Here is an 18,393-nt window from a genome sequence, read left to right on the forward strand (position 1 = left end):
CACAAACATGGGCAAAATAGTGCACACACACCTAAAATTCGTATACACACACTCAATTAGAATGCAGACACACTTAGGTGTTGGTGATCGGTAGATGTTTAGGTGCTTGTGAGGTGCCACCCAAATCCACAAATTTTGCCTTTATTTCTCAAGAATGCATCTCAGCTTGTGCAGTAAAATCTACTTTTGCTTTGGGTGGCTATTCTTGTAGCTCCTTCATCTATTGCTCCTTCTGGGAAATAGTTGTGATCATTTCAGTCATCAATAGTTGTCTTTACAACTTCTCTTATTCCAACTCAGTCTTGAGTGCTTTAAGCTCATTGGAATTTACTGTTGAAGGGAGATAAGTGGATGCTGGTGGTGTTGCTTGATTGGCAAGGAGGATAGAGAGAGTGTGCTTCACAACATCATATGAGCTACATAGCTTTAAGTATTTATTTTCTCCCTTTTCCAAATTTTCTTTGATTTCATCTCGCTGCTTGGAAGTGGCTATTAGCCTCAATATCCCTCTTGATATCCTTGTAAATATTTTTAGCATATCTCTTTTCCTTCTCTAGAGCATCTCTTTTTTCCTTCTCTAGAGCTGTTTGTAGCTTTTGTTTGTCCTTTTGTAGACTATCCACCACTAGCTATTTGAGTTATGCTATCTCTTGAGTTGCTTTTGCGGTGGGGGCTTTGGCCTCTTTAGCTTCCTTAATCCAAGCACCAATGCCATTTATGGCAATTGTAGTTTTGTCATATCAAGGGTCTTGTTGAGAGTCCCATCGTTGTAATAGCTCCAATGACCAACAAAATTATCAATCCAGAGGGATGAGCTACCCGGCTAGGGCATGGAAACACTCACACGGTTAGTGAGCTAATCATGGTAACACAAATGGTTAACTCTACCAGGTGAGCTTCTTGGCCTATGGAGGAGCTAAGCCGCAATGAAGGGCAATCTCCATATCCACTTCTCTTCACCTCCAATCAACCCAATCACACACACTACGATTGCAAGACGCATACAACACTAATCCTATCATGCAACACACTAATCGCAAGCACACACACATAGATCTATCGAGCACCACACTCCAATCAAACCTACATGCACACACAAGCATAAGAGGGCAATCACACAAGATTAGAGAGGGATTGACCACTAATTAGTTAAGATCTAGTTAATCTAAGCATCATAGGCAATCATAAAAAGTAAGAGAGAGACATAGTGAGAGAGAATGAATCATTGATTAGTGTTAATCAAGTCTCATGAGCAAGGAGAAGCTGAAGGACTCCATAGCCACACCTCAAGAGCTCTCACCAAAGAGTGCTCGCAACAAATGACATTAGGAAAAATGTGGACTCTCCTTGGGCCATATAGGATTAAGGTTAATTAGGCTCCAGCCAATAGGAAGAGATCAATGTATATAAGCTTAGAACCTAAGAAAGTAGAGGGAATAATAGGGTTGTCCACTCATGTATTGTTTTGTATCCTAGAGGGAGGTGGATGGATAAAAGGGGGAGAGGGAAACGGGGGGGGGGGGGAGGTGATGGGTCCACAGATACGTTTTTGTGAAAACCCTAAAATTTCAAAATTTTCAAAAAAAACTTAAATTCAAAATATTCCATCCAAAACTCCCCCCAAACCTACCCTACGATCAAAAAGTCATTTTCTCACTCTAGAACCTCTTTCCCAAGACTCCCTTCCTCCATAGCCCCTTTCCATAACACAAAGCTCCCACTCTCTCTCTAAACTCTTACACCCTCCTCCTTCCTCAAGCTCTCCATTGCAACTTTAAACTCCCACTCTCTCTCCCTCCTCCTTCCTCAAGCTCTCCATTGCAACTTTAAGCTCCCACTCTCTCTCTAAACTCTGTCTCCCTCCTCCTTCCCCAAGCTCTCCATTGCAATTTCAAGCTCTCACTTAAGCATCCATGGCCAAAAATGGTCAAAATAGACGCCCCAAACCCATCATTCAAAGTATGGTTCTCCACAACTCGAAGAATGAGGAGCAGCAATGGGAACCTCAGGTTTTTCAAGAAGGTGCTTGGGTCTACATGCAACCTTCTGCAATCGGTCCCCATCGTGTTCGTGAAAGAACAAACGTTGATCTCCATTGGAAGGGAAGACCAATAGGCTTCAAACAAGTAAGAGACAAGGGTACGGTGGCAATCGTTCAACATGTCTTCATGTTTGGACACATGCGTCTACGAGGGATCACCAACCCAAGGGATTTTCCTTGTAATTGTATGTACCTTGCACTTCAATGGTTTTGGTGGTTAAAAAATTGGACTTTTTACATCTCACGGACTGTTTTGTTTCTATGTAGATGTTTCTCCTTCTAGCCTTGTGGAGGAGCAACCGCTCTCGTGCCTTTCAGGCACATTTACAGCCATGCATGCAAGTCTTGGGGATATGCTCTTCCCCAACACAACTTCATCAAACCTTGCACGGAAAAGGGTGTTCTTCTACACCCACAAGTACATTGTACCTACAGATGAGCAAGGCTACGAAGAGCTACAACCTTTGGAAGCTACAACCTAGCGTAGCATGGAGTGGCCAAAGTCAGATGCATTCACTGTAATGTCTTTGAAAGCCAAGATTGTAGCTGATGTGAGAGCATCATTAAAATTTGGAAAAGCCTTGCGTTTCGTTGGGCTTGGATGGTGTTGTCTTGCTATTGTCTTCGCTAGCATATTCGGATCTTTGCCTTTCCATCATACAAACACTATGTATGTTTTGCAAAGATCTACATTACGATACATTGGAAGCCATCCTTGGCGAGAAGTGGGGGTATCTTGAAGGACTTCACAACGGAGATCGCTTTCGGTGTCAAGTTGGAAGTTTCGGCATTGCTATCCATTTCATCAAGGTGCGCTCCACCCTTTACGTACGGTACTTCTATGAAAGATGGATGTGCAAGTTTGGTGAATGGATTTCATTGCAATCCACCGATGCTACAATTGAGGTATTTGAAATTGTAATTAAATTGTCGAGTGGTGCTATTGAGACCGTCCAAGTGAACAAGCATTGGACATTGGCCAATGTGCGGGAGCACTTAGTGATAATGGGTTTAGAGCAAGGATAAACTACAAAGTTTTGCATTGGACGACGTAAGGTGAATGATCTTTCTCTCTTAATTATGTTATCTTTATGTTATTTGGATTATTCATCACTCTAAGGTGGGTATGCTATTTCTTATTTTTTTTGCTAGATTAGTAGCCGCATGGAGAGCACGATTCAAATTGAAAAGGCATGGATGACGGAAGAGAATCTGATTTTATCATTAGAGTAGTTATATTTTGTACTTAAAGTTCCTATAATATCACAATTGTAAGTTCAAACAGATGGTTGTATCAAATTTTGGCAATGCACATTATCTTAAAGTCGTAGTGATATGTTTTTAGAGTTAAATGATTGTAATTTAATTTGAAAGTTTTTTATAACTTCTTATTATTTGTGTTACTGTATGAAAATTGTTTAATATTTTAATTATTGTTATTAATTTTGGAGGGGGGGGGGGAGGGGGGCGCTATATAAAGCCTCCTAAACCCTACCACTTTCACAATTCACCTACATAGCCTGTTCACACTCTCATTTGAGCTCTAGCACTCTTTGCATTCCTACCTTAGCAGCTAGCATCATGGCATCCTCCTCCACCCCTCCCGAAGCCACGGCGTTACAACGCTTCCAAGCATTTTTACAAACAACCGAGTGGCAAGATCGTGATGATCTCCACAATTTCTTCATCCAATTCCCTGATGTGAACGCAACTATTCACCTAAACATCCAATCTTTTCAGTCTATCTTGGAATTTTTTGAAATCTACATCGACAAGTATGTTGTTCCAATTGTCGGACAAGAGGAATTGTGGATTCCATGCGATTTGCTTCGCTACATACACAAAGGTGATCGGCCTTTCACCCAGCGGCTTCAGCGATTTTGTGTAATTGCGGGTGAGGCAGGGCAGGATATTGAAGATTCACGTTTGATAAAGAAGAAGGTCGGCACCCAGTTTCTATGTCGCTTGGCGACTTTTGTGTTTCTTCTTGCGGAGGAGCCTGAAAGATCTGAGGTGAGTTTGCCTCATTTGCGCCTTGGGGGTGTCGTCAAGGACACAAAGGAGCCCATTACAGCACCCTGGGATGCAAGCAAAGAGGGAAATATTCTTGCCCTAACCTACCCAGGAGGTGTCATGGATGCCGCAAAATCCATGGGTGATAAGGGTGCAGAAGCATCCTTCAAGCCCGCTGCTGTAGATGCGTTGGAGGAGACATTAACTCCAGAGGTTTTTTTTGAACACCTCTCCTAAATTGGCATAAATGGGGAGGAATATTTGTTTTTACATGATCTTGAAAAAACTTTTGACATCCGCATGGATGAGTGCCTGTCCATCCTTTGTGCCACTGTAGAGTCCTCTACCATTGACCCCTCCTCCGATCCACTGGATCGAACCCCTTGGAGAGAGTGTGGTAGATACAGTGGAGTTGGAAATGGTGGCGGTGACAGATGCACCGCACTCATCTGTGTCGGAGGATAAATTTGTAGCTACACGTGCATTGCTTGAAGCCCAATGTACTCCTATGCCTGTTCATATGGATGAACTTGAGAGTGTCGCTATGGCTCCCAATTCATCCATTTCTCTTGACTGTAAAGGCATAAACGATGAGGACGACAAAAAACAAGAGGTATCAATTAATTTTTGTTTTGTAATTACGTTAATTTTCATTGTTGCATTCTGAAATCTTATTTACCTATTGATTTCTTTGTAGAATGTTGTGGAGCTGGATGAGCATGCAGGTCGGGGAGGAGATGGTAGGCTCCAAGATTTTGGATAGCAGTCATCCCTTGCGCATTACCTTGGCAAGCTCCCCCAAGACGGCTTTGCAATAATCCACAAGGAGTACACTCCTTGTGGTCAATTTTGGGTGTCAATGATGAAAGCAATGAGCTGCATCCTATGCCTGTCAACCATATCTCAAGCCTCCCAAGTCATTTATCTTTTAGATAAATCTTTGGCCAGTGCTGCATTTGTGACACACATTCATGGTCGTGTACTTTGTAACGTGGCCTTAAGCCAAGCTGTAGGTCTAAGCAATGTGGAACAAATTGCTTGGGATGTGCTGCACAAACAGCTTCCCTGCGCCCAAGAGCGACGAGAAAACATTGCTCGCCATATCTTAGATGGATCAAGCACTCAATAGATGCATATATCTTGTAATTAACTCTTTCAAATTTGGAATGGGATGTATCACATCTTTGTACTTTGCTATTTCAAATTTGGAATGGGACTTGATTTTAACTGTGAAATTTTGTATTGAGTTTATGGTACGATAGACAGTAGGTGATTGGCTCTATATTCTGGTATGATTGTGCAATTCTCTGAACCAAGATCAAGAAATTTTTTTTCATATAAATAACACCAAAAAGGCATAATATCAATGCAATTTTACAAACCTAGCCAAGAGAAGGTTTAAAAAATATGTCTGAGGGTCTGCCGCCGCAGAGGCACGTGGGAGGGCAAAAGTAACTGTTACTTTTGCCCTCCCGCGTGACAGCTCTTGTAATCAACTTCTATCGACATGTCTCTCTCTCTCTCTCTCTCTCTCTCTCTCTCTCTCTCTCTACTTAGTTCTACTCATATCACTTATAAACACAAATGTTCAGTACGATGGAAAAGAAATCACTAAAGCCACAACTCGTTATATTTGAACAAGATATCTTTACATTGCTAAAATTTCATAAAAGTCAAATTTAATCTCTCTCTCCTCTGATTCAACACGCAAGAGCTATATCCTTGGCCATTATTGTCACCCGTTTTGCATGAATAGCACACAAGTTTGTGTCTTCAAAAAGAGAAATTAGTTTATATTCTTCCGCTTCCTGCAGAGCTTCTACGGCGATACCTTGAACTCGAAACGCCTAACTTTGCATGATCACTTTCACCAAACGTGCGAATGGTGCCTTGCGGATGAGAAGGTCTGAAGTCTTTTGATAGTGACGAATCTCTTGCAAGGCCTTTGGAATGCATTGCTTCACAGCAGGAGCCCATTGTTGAGGGATAGTAGGATCTGGCACATGGGCCTTGCGAGGGCGAACCTTGAAAAACTTTTCCTTTCTACGAGAGGGCTTGCGAGGAGGAGCTTGCGCATCTTCAAGGCCACCATGTGCTCCGACTGGCTCTTCAACTCCACCCTACGCTCCAACTGGCTCATCTTCTACATCCTCAAAATCCTCTTCATTTAGTAACCCATGATCACGTGTAGGCTGATCTGACGGCAGAGCTCCAAAGCCACGTGGCAATGTCTTCCCAGCCGAGACTCGATGATTGCTTGGGATCTCCTGTCCGCTCCATGGTGGGCTTTGTGCTTCGCTATCCATCTCGGTTTCAGTGTTTGAAGTCACTACCCGTTTCTTCTTGCGTGAAGGTTGTCCATCTTGCTGCTCTTCACGTGACCATTCCCTCTCCATCTCTTCTAGGAGCTCTTGTTCGTGTATCCAAGGTGGTTTTTGAGCACCTTGGACAGATGAGTGAGGGTGAGCAAAAAAAGGTTGATCTTTTCTTGTTGTTTGCTTTGTGTGTGCCATTGTGTAAGAAGGGGCAATATTGAAAATGAGACTCCCTCTTCTCTAAAAGCCCCCTATTTTTAAAAAAATAGGTCTCTTCACACTTGACCCGGCCACTTAAAAAAACTCTTAATATCATCAAAATATAAAAAACAAAAAATGGAAAAATGGAGAAGTATTATATGCAACTCAACAAAGAAATCTACAAACATAAACATTACATTGCATAGCATCATTTGTTTTACATGTTGGGTAACCAACGTTTGCCCACTCTATGGCGATTTTCACGCCACCTAGCATGATTAAGGGGTCTGGTGGAGTTTCTCCATTTCTCTTTAGCATTAAGTAGAGATTGTCTCCTAACCTCCTTGGCAAGACTTGACTTTCGCACTCGCTCTATGGGTGACATCTCCCCAAAGAACAACGAACGAACCAATCAAACATCTCCTTCATGTAGTTGGATCTCGTAGTTCCACCACCGTGACGTGTATTTTTAAAGTAAACACCTTTGGCTCAATAATGTGATTTCTCCATTCCTTGAGTGCTCCACATGTCTAATGAACCATATTTTGACATAAAGAATGCTCCATGCGCATACAAAGTATGCTGCATCAAGAAAAAATGCTTAGATCAAATGAATGTTTATGTATAGCATCAAAATTTGAACTGAACAAAGTAACTTACCATGTAGTGTGTGATATTGCTCTCTCCCCACGCTTGCACAAATGCTTTAGTGAAATTAGAAATGTGATCTTTGAACAAATTTTGTTGCTCGCTCGTGGTTTGGGGTTTCCACATGATTTGAAGCACTAACTCAAAGTGGTGCCACACTTGCCTACGCAGATTTACAAGCACGGGATTTGAATCTTGATCGGTCGTACACTTGCAAAGTGATTTCCATAGCTCCCATGGAGCATCCTCCTCACCCCTCTCCTTTCGCATCTCTGGTGTCTTGAAAAACCTGCATGCTTTCACACCATTCATAGATACTTTTTGTGGCACTTCATGCATATTTTCCACCCCACCAATGATAGAAACATTGCCACCATGACATCCAATCGAATTTAGAATTGCTTCAACTATTCTAATGGCTTCCACAGATCTAGAAAATGGTTTCATTATGAAAGCGTACTCTATGTGAAGCTTTAACAAGCGATCAAATATACGCATGAAGGCATGCAAAGTGCAAAAGTGTACATTTGTAAGTGGAAAATTGATAATGGGATGCCATGTTCTATCTTTTGTCGACTGATTGGGGACCTCCATGATAGGACACTTCAACACCGAGCACACCCATCCCTTGCATCATCATCCATTGACCATGTTGCATGACTTCCCTTGACACTTTTCTTTGAAGAAGTGGAGCCACGAGTACTCTCCTTGTATCCTCGTACACAATATGGACAAGGAAGAAGTGATGAAGCACCTTGTTTACACCCAAGTATACATTTGATTGTTTGTAGATCACCTCCTAAGTGCTACTCAACATCAAATGTACCTACTCCATCTACTTCTAGCTTTTCTCCCTCTAGTTGTGCCTTAATAACCTTTGTGATCCACGGGATCATAGAGAAGACCCATGCCAACACCTCATGAGTCTCTTTCGGAACTTCAAAAGCTCCTAACCACCATATTTCATTTTTCGATTGTACACTAAATGATGGTTTCTGAGAATGATCACCGATAGCATCGACTTTTGCAAACAACATTGCCTCATTCATGAGTGTCACACTCATACGTTCCAATCTCCGTCCTTTGACAATTTGACATTCATCATATGAGCTTCTCTCCAAGTACTGAAACAACACAGGAATTGAATTGTTATACTAAATGATATTCAATACAAATAAAAAATGACATTACAATTTGTATTACCTTGTGGAGACAAAGCATAAAATTTAACCATAGCTCGTTGTAGTCGTTTCAAGTCAACAAAAATATTGTTGAATTGATGATAACCAAAAGACTTTGCCCCATTAGGAATAGTGTTTCCCCCCTTTATATTACCACATGACTTGGCACTTGTGGAAGAGTACATCATGGATCCTTCAATGTGTTTGTATTCGCCAAGGGATTCCCGAACGAGATCATTGTTTGCTTTTTTTGCAAGTCAGACCCTATGCGGAATAGGAAACAAATTCTCGGTGATGCCTTGCTCTCGTAATGCATCTTTCATCAATCCATGAAGTGCATGGTATACATTTGTGTTGATCCCAACTTCATCACAAGCTCTCTAGACATCATCCTCAGACACAAGGTTAGAGATCTTTTTTAGGATCTCCTTTGTGATGGCATCTTTCATGTGTTTGGCCTTTTTGCAATCTATGATGTAAAGTATTTCTTCCTTTGAGATGCATCCTAGGAGAAGATTGCAACGGTCCTCTTGTCTAAAACTTCCAACACACATCTTGTATATATGTCCTATTTCAAAAGGTGAACCACGTCACAAATTGATGGAAATTATTTGAGAGTTATGAACACTGTGAATTAAAAAAATAACTGGTTGTCGTGATCCACTTCTTACGTGTCCCTCCATTAGAGGCTAAGTTTTCAATGGAAGAGAACTCCCTCTTACGCTCATGCATGCCAAATGGAGTGGCTTTTAGGTGCATCATTGCAATTTGTAGCTTAGTTACCTCTATTTCTGTAGATTTCATCTCCTCTTTAAGATCTTTGAGTTATTTCTCTGTGGAATGTAGTTGTTGTTGGAGATTTGTGGACTGAATGTGTAACACTTGACATTGTTGTCGGAACCATGCCGACGCACCTGCGTGATTGGAGTCCAATCTCTTACAATACCCAAGAAGACCACGTTCTCCTTCTCCCACATATTTGATTAAGCTTGGGAGTGTACGGAATGTCGGATGACAACCCACGAGCGGATCTTTTGGATACAACCCTCCATCAAGCCACAAGTCAACATTGGTTTCTCCTCGAAACCGTCGTACGGATGCCGGTTGAGATGCTTTCTCGTCATTTTTTTTGTGGGAGCAAATTCGATCAGTAGACGCAGACTGACAGTAGTTGACCTAGTAGATGACGGCGCAGGTGATTCATTGGTTATGTCGCGAAGAGACATGGTGGAAAGTTATGATGGGGAAAAAAATAGATAAGATATACTTTTTGGGATAAACAGACAATTTTTGGGATAAAAAGACTTAAAATATATTTTTTCATATGTAGACATATATAGGTTCAATTTTTGAGCTCAAAGGAGGGAAATTTTAAAATTTTCAATTTTTAGGCTTTATTAGATGGACGTTTTGATGATGTGGCATTATCTATTTATTCTTGGAATTAATGTAGAGAGGGACCCAAGGAATTTTAGATTTGGAGCTTATAAAAGCTAGATTCTTCTAAAAAAATACTGTTATCTATATATATATATATATATATATATATATATATATATATATATATATATATATGGACCTTTTTAAAGCTTAAAAGATCCATTTTGAAGATTTTATTAAAAAATTATTTTTTGGGGTAAATTGATGCACGATTTGAAAAGTGGATTTTGTCATAACTACTTACTCTCTTTGTTTGGTGATAGGTAGAGAGAGAATGGTTCTTCTCTCTACTTTTACTCCTCTCTCTCTTTTTACCCCCCTCTCTCCCCTACTTTACCCCCCCTCTTCCTCCTATACCCTCATTCCCTACTTTCCCCCCCTCTCCTATCTAGAGAGAAGTTAGAGAGAGAGCTACAAAAGTAGCCCTATTTATTGTCTTTGTTCCCTCCATCCCCTACAAAATTAGCTTTAATCCCTTAAAATTAGGAATCCTTACATGGCCCCAAGGGGGTCCAATTTTTTCCTAATGGACTTGAGAACCCTAATTTCTTTTACACACTGTCTTATATATCTAGGGTAAAAATATGCAATGTCCGGCCACCCAAGGCCTTTAGGACTCACCACTTATTGAATTTGCAATCTAAGCACAGTAAGTGACCTCTTCGTTACAACTTGGAACTCCCATTGAGCCCGTAACACATTAAAATATTACAATGGCTTGAAATAAATCGAGAATTTACAATACGTGACCATTTTGGGAAAACGTGAAAAATGTGTAACTCCAATCTTTACTGCTTCTTTGTGTTCATCCTTGATGTGCATTCATACGTCTTCGGTCTATTAATTGACATTGACTCAGTTAACAGGTCTCTCAGAGGTCAAACTTTTCAACTATCCTCATAGCCACTTTTTCATCTATTGTCTATAGAGGAGGAACATCTCTTTCTTTTTTTGTGATGTTTTGGCATGTCCTTTTGCTTGTGAAGGAGATTTTGGTATCTCGGTAGTTTTGTCTTGTGCAATGTGCTACTCTTCAAGATGTGGTGCTTCTACATCAAATCAATCTTGCATCTCTTATTCATTTTGGGATTCAAGACGTTTCTTCTCTGATACAAGTTTACCTTGAGAAAGAGGTTGTGTAGAAGATTTTCCTTCCTCATGCACATCGTTATATGGTGAAGAAGGTGGTTTGGGAGATGTGGTCTCCCCTGTTTCCTATACTATATTTGCAATAGTTGCTATTTTTGGAATAGTCTCCTCAAGTTGTGTAGGTGTACTATGGAGAGAATTCCAAGATTGAATCTAGCTTTGTCATCCATTGTTTCTTGGATTCCAACTCTCTCCAGTCATCTTTATGCTTCAACGCTGTATGGATTCTTTGTCTTGCCACATCAACCAGTTTAAGGCCGTCTTTTGCAATTTGTCTTCTTTCTTCTTTGAGCTCTTGCAACCTCCCATCTAGTTGTGAGTCATCCGAGTCTAAGGAAGATTAAAGTTCATGTGATTCCACAGATTTCTTTTTGCTCTTTAGCTTTGTTTGCAAGACATTCCTCTCTCAACCTCTGAGACTCCTCCATGGATTTTTGCACTTGCATTCTTGGAAAGCGTTCCACTTGTTGTGGTTTCTTCTTGACAAGGGTAATCTATGTCATAAAATCTAATATCTGATATCTAACCAACCCAGATAATTTTCTCATATTAAATTGATCATTTACTGTGGGAGAATAGACGAAAACAAGGGTTAGAATATAGACATGTGCTAACGGGTCTATCTCAACATGGGGCCAATGGTAAAGGGGTCCAAATGAGAGATGATCTATCAAAGAGAAAGGCTAGATAATGGGTCTTAAAGACCTTAGGGTTAGCTTCATTAAAGACCTTCAATGGTTAGTGTTAAAATCCCTTTGACCTTAGGTAAGCTAGGGCTATGCTTGAGGTGGGAACCCTGCCCAAGCTTGAGGTGCTTGTCGTGCTTGCTGACTAAGGTGCTTGGGGTGGTTAATGACTAAGGTGCTAAGGTGCTTGAGGGTAAGGTGTTCAGAAAGTCGAATCAATTCCTACTCATGAGGAGGCGAGCCCTAATTGTAGGGTCTAGAGAGAGAACACACACACACACACACACATACACACTCACACAAGGCAAGCTTGGTACCAAGAAGGAAAATAAGACACTTGTCAAGATCCTCCTCATGTTGCCCTCACAGTGTGCCTAAAGCCTATTGGTTAGCCTCCCAAGGGGTCCAATGATAGTCTAGTTGATTTAATTAATTGTTTTTGCATTTATCAAGTCCTCTTTATCAAAGGGGAAAGGGGGACACTTGTCCCAAGACTACCCTTGTTGCTTGATACGAATTCTTCATGTGATTGGCTAGGCTTGCAGGCTTCCAATGAGCTACAAGGGGAGGTCGACCAAAGCAAGAAGGGGGGTTGCTTGGGGGGTATACTGTCCCACATACAGTCACACACACTCTCATTGTGTGAAGTGCAAAAGTTTAAGAGCTCCATCTCCTTCTCCAAGCTAGCCTACACCAACACTCTTGGCTATGGAGTGCAAATCCAACCAAGAGCCATGCTTCAATGCTTAAGCTTGCCATCTTCTCCATCTTCATTACTATGCTATTATGTATGCTAGCAAGAAGAGTGATGATAAGTGAGGAACTATTTCTTTCTCCTATGAATGTTTTCTTCTTCCTCTTACCTACTCTCATTCCCCGCTAGCTCTCTCCACCTTGGAAGGTGTTCGAGGCCTTGGGATAGTTAATGCTTTTTACAAAGTCTATGTTATGCTCGTGATGCATGAAGCTTTCCATCTTCATTGCATCACTTAGGTCACAAGGAACACAACGATTGTATTGTACAAAGTCTCTCTTGATGGGAGAATCTATAATACAAATGCCTATTGGAGGGCGGCTCCACATAAATCCGATCCTCAAATGTTGTCAATGTCTCTAATTCTCTCTCTTTTTCAACTTATTTCTCATGCCATGTTAGGTAGGAAATGTGTTTAATGTTGCTCTCTCCATTCAATAACTCACTCTACCTACAAGAATAAATTTCCTTAATGAAATGCTCACTATGTTATTCTCTTTCCGCTAAAATCTAAGTTAATAGGCCAATTCCATTACATTGGTATCATAGCATTTGATTTCTCTTTTCTTGCTTAAGAAGAGAGGTCTTTAAGTAGCCTATTAATGGTTTATTTTTTTAATTATAGTAGGGAAAGTGGGACTGGGATCTATTATCGGTTTTGTTGAGCCCACCATGTGGGATATGGTGCACACATCGGAGCTTTGGTCTTAATAATGGAGTCTTTTTAGATGTTCCTATAGCTTTACCATTATTGAGCCATAAGAAGTCTAAAAGGAGCTATCCCTCAACAATTCTGCAATATTAGACCCACTCCACTACTCTCCATAATTAACCAATTTGAGACGTGGGTGTAGATGCTTAAGTGCTGATTTTCAAAGGCTAAGAGGAGTAGCAACTAAGGTTTTGAATTGCCAAAGAATACACTAAGTAAAGACAAAAATTCTGTTAACATGGTTGATAATAACCAAGAGAGTGGAATGAACATTGATAACTTTGATTTTGCACATATAGATGCTAATGATGATGCCCCCATGTTTATCAATTATCTTGTTACTAGGTTGCAGCAAGCTATGGGCAACCCTGCTTTGCAAGCCGAAGTTACTCAAAAACTTCGTGCTTATGGGATTTCCTTTCCTTTCCGAGAGGAGAGAGAGCTTAGGAGGCCTATTAATGAGATCCCCAAAAGAAGACTCTCTCCCATACAAGAGGAGGAATCCAAAGAGCAAGCAAGTAATGAATCCTAAGTTCCTTTGAAGATGTGGCTCCACAAAGACGGTGGTCTAGACAGTCGCCAAATCCTCCCAAGGGGAAATGGTCAACCCATAGTCCTTCTCCTCGTCACTCCAAAAGGGAAGAGAGGAAACAAAGGAAGAAAAGGGCAAGAAAGAGGTCACCCTCTTCTCCTTCTTCTTCACCTTCCTCCTCTTCCGACAAAAGCTATGGCTATTCTCCTAGAGAATACAAGAGGGGAGCACATCACAAATCTTACCCTGCATGGCGAAGGTCACAAAAGCTCAAGAAGTTCAAAGAGGGAGGAAAGAGTATCTCTTTTGTCACCTATGATGGAACCTTTGGTGCTACCGACAAAGTATTGGCCTTCATCCAGCAATTTGATGCGGCCTTTGGATACGAGGGCTTCATGGAGTCCTCCAAGCTACACCATGTAGCTATGCACTTCCAAAAATTGGCTTGTTTATGGTGGGCTAGCCTTCTTCGCAACACAAAAGCCCCAAAGACATGGAAAACTCTACGAGTTTCCATCATGAAGCAATTCCTTTGCAAGCGATGCAAAGGACAAAGTGCTTACCGAATGGCAAAGTTTGAAGCTTCTCTCCCATGAGTCTATTCACAAATATGAGGACAAGTTTTGGGATTTACATCTCAACGCTGTTGTCTTTAAAAGATAGACTTCGTCGAGAAAAAGCAACAATTTTGTGTGAGATTACCTGAAGAGATGGTCGAGTACGTCAACTCTCAACGGCCTGGTTCTATCACTGAAGTAATCCACCACACCATGGTTGCTTTGCATATCAATTTCCAACAAGGGGCTAGACGGAATGTCAAGCCCATGGAAAACAAAGACAAGAGTGATGCAAAGGGGAAAACCAATGCCCAAAATTCTTTCCAAGGAAATTCCAACAACAACAACAATCGATCCAAGGAGAAGGGAGTTTACAAAGGTAAAAACAAATTCTCTCATGAAGATCTTGAAGCTTTTTGCAAGGATCATAAATGTTTTAAGTGTGGGGAGCAAGGACATGGCTATCGTTCTTGCCCCAAGAGAAATGCCTGCAGTAAGACTCCTAGAGCTTCCACCATCGAAGCTCTAAAAGAGGATTCTCATTGCAAAGGATCACCTCTCTCCTATGCTTGGGGAAAGTTAAGGGAACATGATGCCTTCATCTTGTTTGACCCTGGCTCTACTCACAATTTCATATCAACGGAGTTGGCCATCAAGTTGGGCATTCAAGCTTTCGAGATGGGAGATGTTGTAACTGACGATACCTCTTTCAAGGGACATCAAGCCTCCGTTACTCCCTTGATTGGGAAGTTGAGGCTTCATGTCCAAATCTACGTTGACAAAGAAGACTTTTTCATCTTTCCTCTCCAACATGAGGATGCTGGTTCAACCGCATGACTGCCAACATGACGTTCCCTAAAACAAGAATCTACTTCCCCTACAGGGGAAAGAGCACATATATAGATGCTAGTGATTCTAGTCATACTATACAACATAAATCCTCCTACTAATGATAAATCAATAAAGAGCTCAGTTTCTGCGTACCTGATTTTTGTCAAAGAGTCCCTAAAAAGTCCTAATGTTTTATCAAATGTAAATGGTAGGAATCAAGAAGAGTTAGACTTGTCTAATTTTCTAAAAGGATTCCAAGCAGGGATTTTAATTACGCGATGACGCATTTTGTTGAATGTTAATTATTGTTGTTATTATCACTATTTTTTTCATGTTAATAACATATCTAATGTCATGACCTACGAAAACCGGTAGAAAACGTAGAACCGGCGGGACAACCAACAATCCCGGCAGGCCCGGCGGGCTTAATATGAAACCCGGCGGACTCGGCGGGACAAGCAAGAATCCCGCCGTGCCCGTCGTGTACCCCCTCTATATTTGGCGGCTCTATATAACCCTTTTATAGACATCACATCACCTCTTTGGTCATCCTTTAGAATTTAGAAGAAAAACTAAAGGTAAAAAAATGAATAGTCTTTAAAAAAAATTAAAACTTAATGTAACTCTGATCATGGATCATTAGTTCTTTTTTGGACTGAACTGATTCTTGAAAGGAGGTAGAAACGTGAATCTTTGGGTCGGTATCTCTACATTTGGGATGGACTGATCTCATGTTTGGTTCACCGTTATATTTGCTAAATTGATTGCTATATTGATTAGAACTTCTATCATGGGTCATTAGTTCTTTTTTGGATTGAACTGATTCTTGAAAACAGGTAGAAAGGTGAATCTTTGGGTCGATATCTCTACTTTTGGGATGGACTGATCACATGTTTGATTCACCACTGTATTTGCTTGCTATTCCGATTAGAGCTCCAATCATGGGTCATTAGTTCTTTTTTGGACTGGACTGATTCATGAAAGGAGGTAGAAAGGTGAATCTTTGGGTCGATATCTCTACTTTTGGGATGGATTGATCACATGTTTGATTCACCGCTGTATTTGCTTGCTATTCCGATTAGAGCTCCAATCATGGGTCATTAGTTCTTTTTTGGACTGGACTGATTCATGAAAGGAGGTAGGAAGGTGAATCTTTGGGTTGATATCTCTACTTTTGGAATGGACTGATCACATGTTTGATTCACCGCTGTATTTGCTTGCTATTTTGATTAGAGCTCCAATCATGGGTCATTAGTTCTTTTTTGAACTGGATTGATTCATGAAAGGAGGTAGGAAGATGAATCTTTGGGTTGATATCTCTACTTTTGGGATGGACTGATCACATATTTGATTCATCGTTGTATTTGCTTGATCATGTTTGAGTAGATTGAGGTTTATTCCCTTCAGGCTTCACTACTACGCTTGTGTGTGATATTGATTATAACACTAATGTTTGGTTTGAATAATACTTGAAAGAAGAGATAGCATACTGAGCTATGTTTATTGGTATTGCAAGCATCCAATAAGTATGTCTTCCACCAGGAATGTGAGCAGTGATGTTGGTGTCTCAAGCCTGGCTTCCTTGAGGAGAACTCTTACCTCGATGCCAGGTCCTGCTTTGTAGGGCACCACTTCGTAGGGCAAGTGAAAGGCAGGTGGAAAAAGTCCAAGACCTGAGTGGAATTTTGCCACAAATTTAAATAAGTATCAAGATTGGAAATGTAACTTTTGTGGAGAAGATAAATCTGGAGGAGCACCAAGAATAAGGGATCATTTGCTAGGTGGCAATACCAGAATCCAAGGAGGAAAGTGCAAGGGCTTAGGTGCAGAAGATGCAGCTATGTGCTTAAAAGCTTTAATTGGTAAGCTAATTTCCACGAGCAAAAGATCAAAACTCTCTACTTTCGACCATCACACCCCGGTATCGATAAGATCAAACCAGGATGAGGGATCATTGGGTGTAACCCCCACCAATGGAAGCACTCAAAGCAGGGAACCAACTTCTCATATCGATGGAACTACACCTCCAAACCATGGATCTCCTGACTTTCAGGTAGGATCGTCAAAAAGTAGACAGGTTAGCTTACAGACGAGCTTCAAAACGCTTTCCTTAGAAGAAGCACAACTTGCACTAGCTAAAGCCGTCTATTTCACTGGGGGATCATTGGCCATTGTCACCCGTGATGCATGGAAGTCAGCTTGGAAACGCATTGGGGAGTATGGTGCTGGATTTACCCCTCCAACATATCACCATATGAGAAACCAAATTTTGGATAAATGTTACACAAGCACACAACAGGATATTCAAAGGGTAATATTAAATGCAATAGAACAATCTGGATACACCATAGTTAGTGATGGTTGGTCCAACGTTCAAAGGCGGCCATTGATCAACATCATGCTTGTATGTCCTCGTGGTGAATGTTTTATCAAAGCTGTGGATAGCTCTGGTCAAATAAAGTCTGGCAGTTTTATAGCTGACATCATTGGCGATGCAGTTGAGGAACTTGGAAAAGAAAATGTTGTCCAAGTAATCATGGACAATGCCAAAAATTGCAGGGCTGTAGGTAGGATACTTGAAAGTCGCTTCTCTCACCTATATAGTGCTGGTTGCAGTACACACAGCTTGAACTTGGTATTGCAAGATTGGTACAAGAGTAATGACACTGAGTGGTTCAAGTGGATAGTAGACAATGCTCACTTAATAGTCAAGTTTGTTTTGAAGCGTCAGAGGGTTCTTGACATGTACCGTCAGAGGATGTCTACTATGTTAAAATTGTCGGGCGAAACTAGATTTTGCACCAACTACTATACGGTAGAATCACTAATAAAAAATAAGAATGCTGTGATGGAGACATTTGTTTGTGCCACTTTTTCAGAATGGGAGGCCGGTCAAAGGGAGAAGATAAAAAGCAAAATAGGGGTGATCAGAGATCTACTAGCTGATCGCCACTTCTGAAATGATGTGGTGGATGTGCACAATGTCATGATGCCAATTATGCTCGCATTACGCCAACTGGATTCTGCCTTGCCTAACATAGGTAAGATGTGGATGGCTTGGTGGAGTGTTCAAGAAAGCCTTGCAAATCCAGAGGAGCCCCAGGAGCCAATTGTGAAGCCTTGTAAGACACCATTCACTCAAAAGAGGAGAGAAATACTGAGAAAGTATGTGCATGGTCGATGGGTTGGAGCACATAGTCCACTACACAGCGCAGCTTTCTTATTGGATCCAGAGTATTGTGCAATGGAAATATACAAACTTGATGAGGAGGTGCTGGAAGACTTTTATGATGTGATAGGCAGGTTTTATGCTGATCCTGATGAGCATGCATC

This window comes from Adiantum capillus-veneris, chromosome 17, assembly GCF_014529385.1.
Source record: "Adiantum capillus-veneris isolate H3 chromosome 17, ASM1452938v2, whole genome shotgun sequence".
NCBI lineage: Eukaryota > Viridiplantae > Streptophyta > Polypodiopsida > Polypodiales > Pteridaceae > Adiantum > Adiantum capillus-veneris.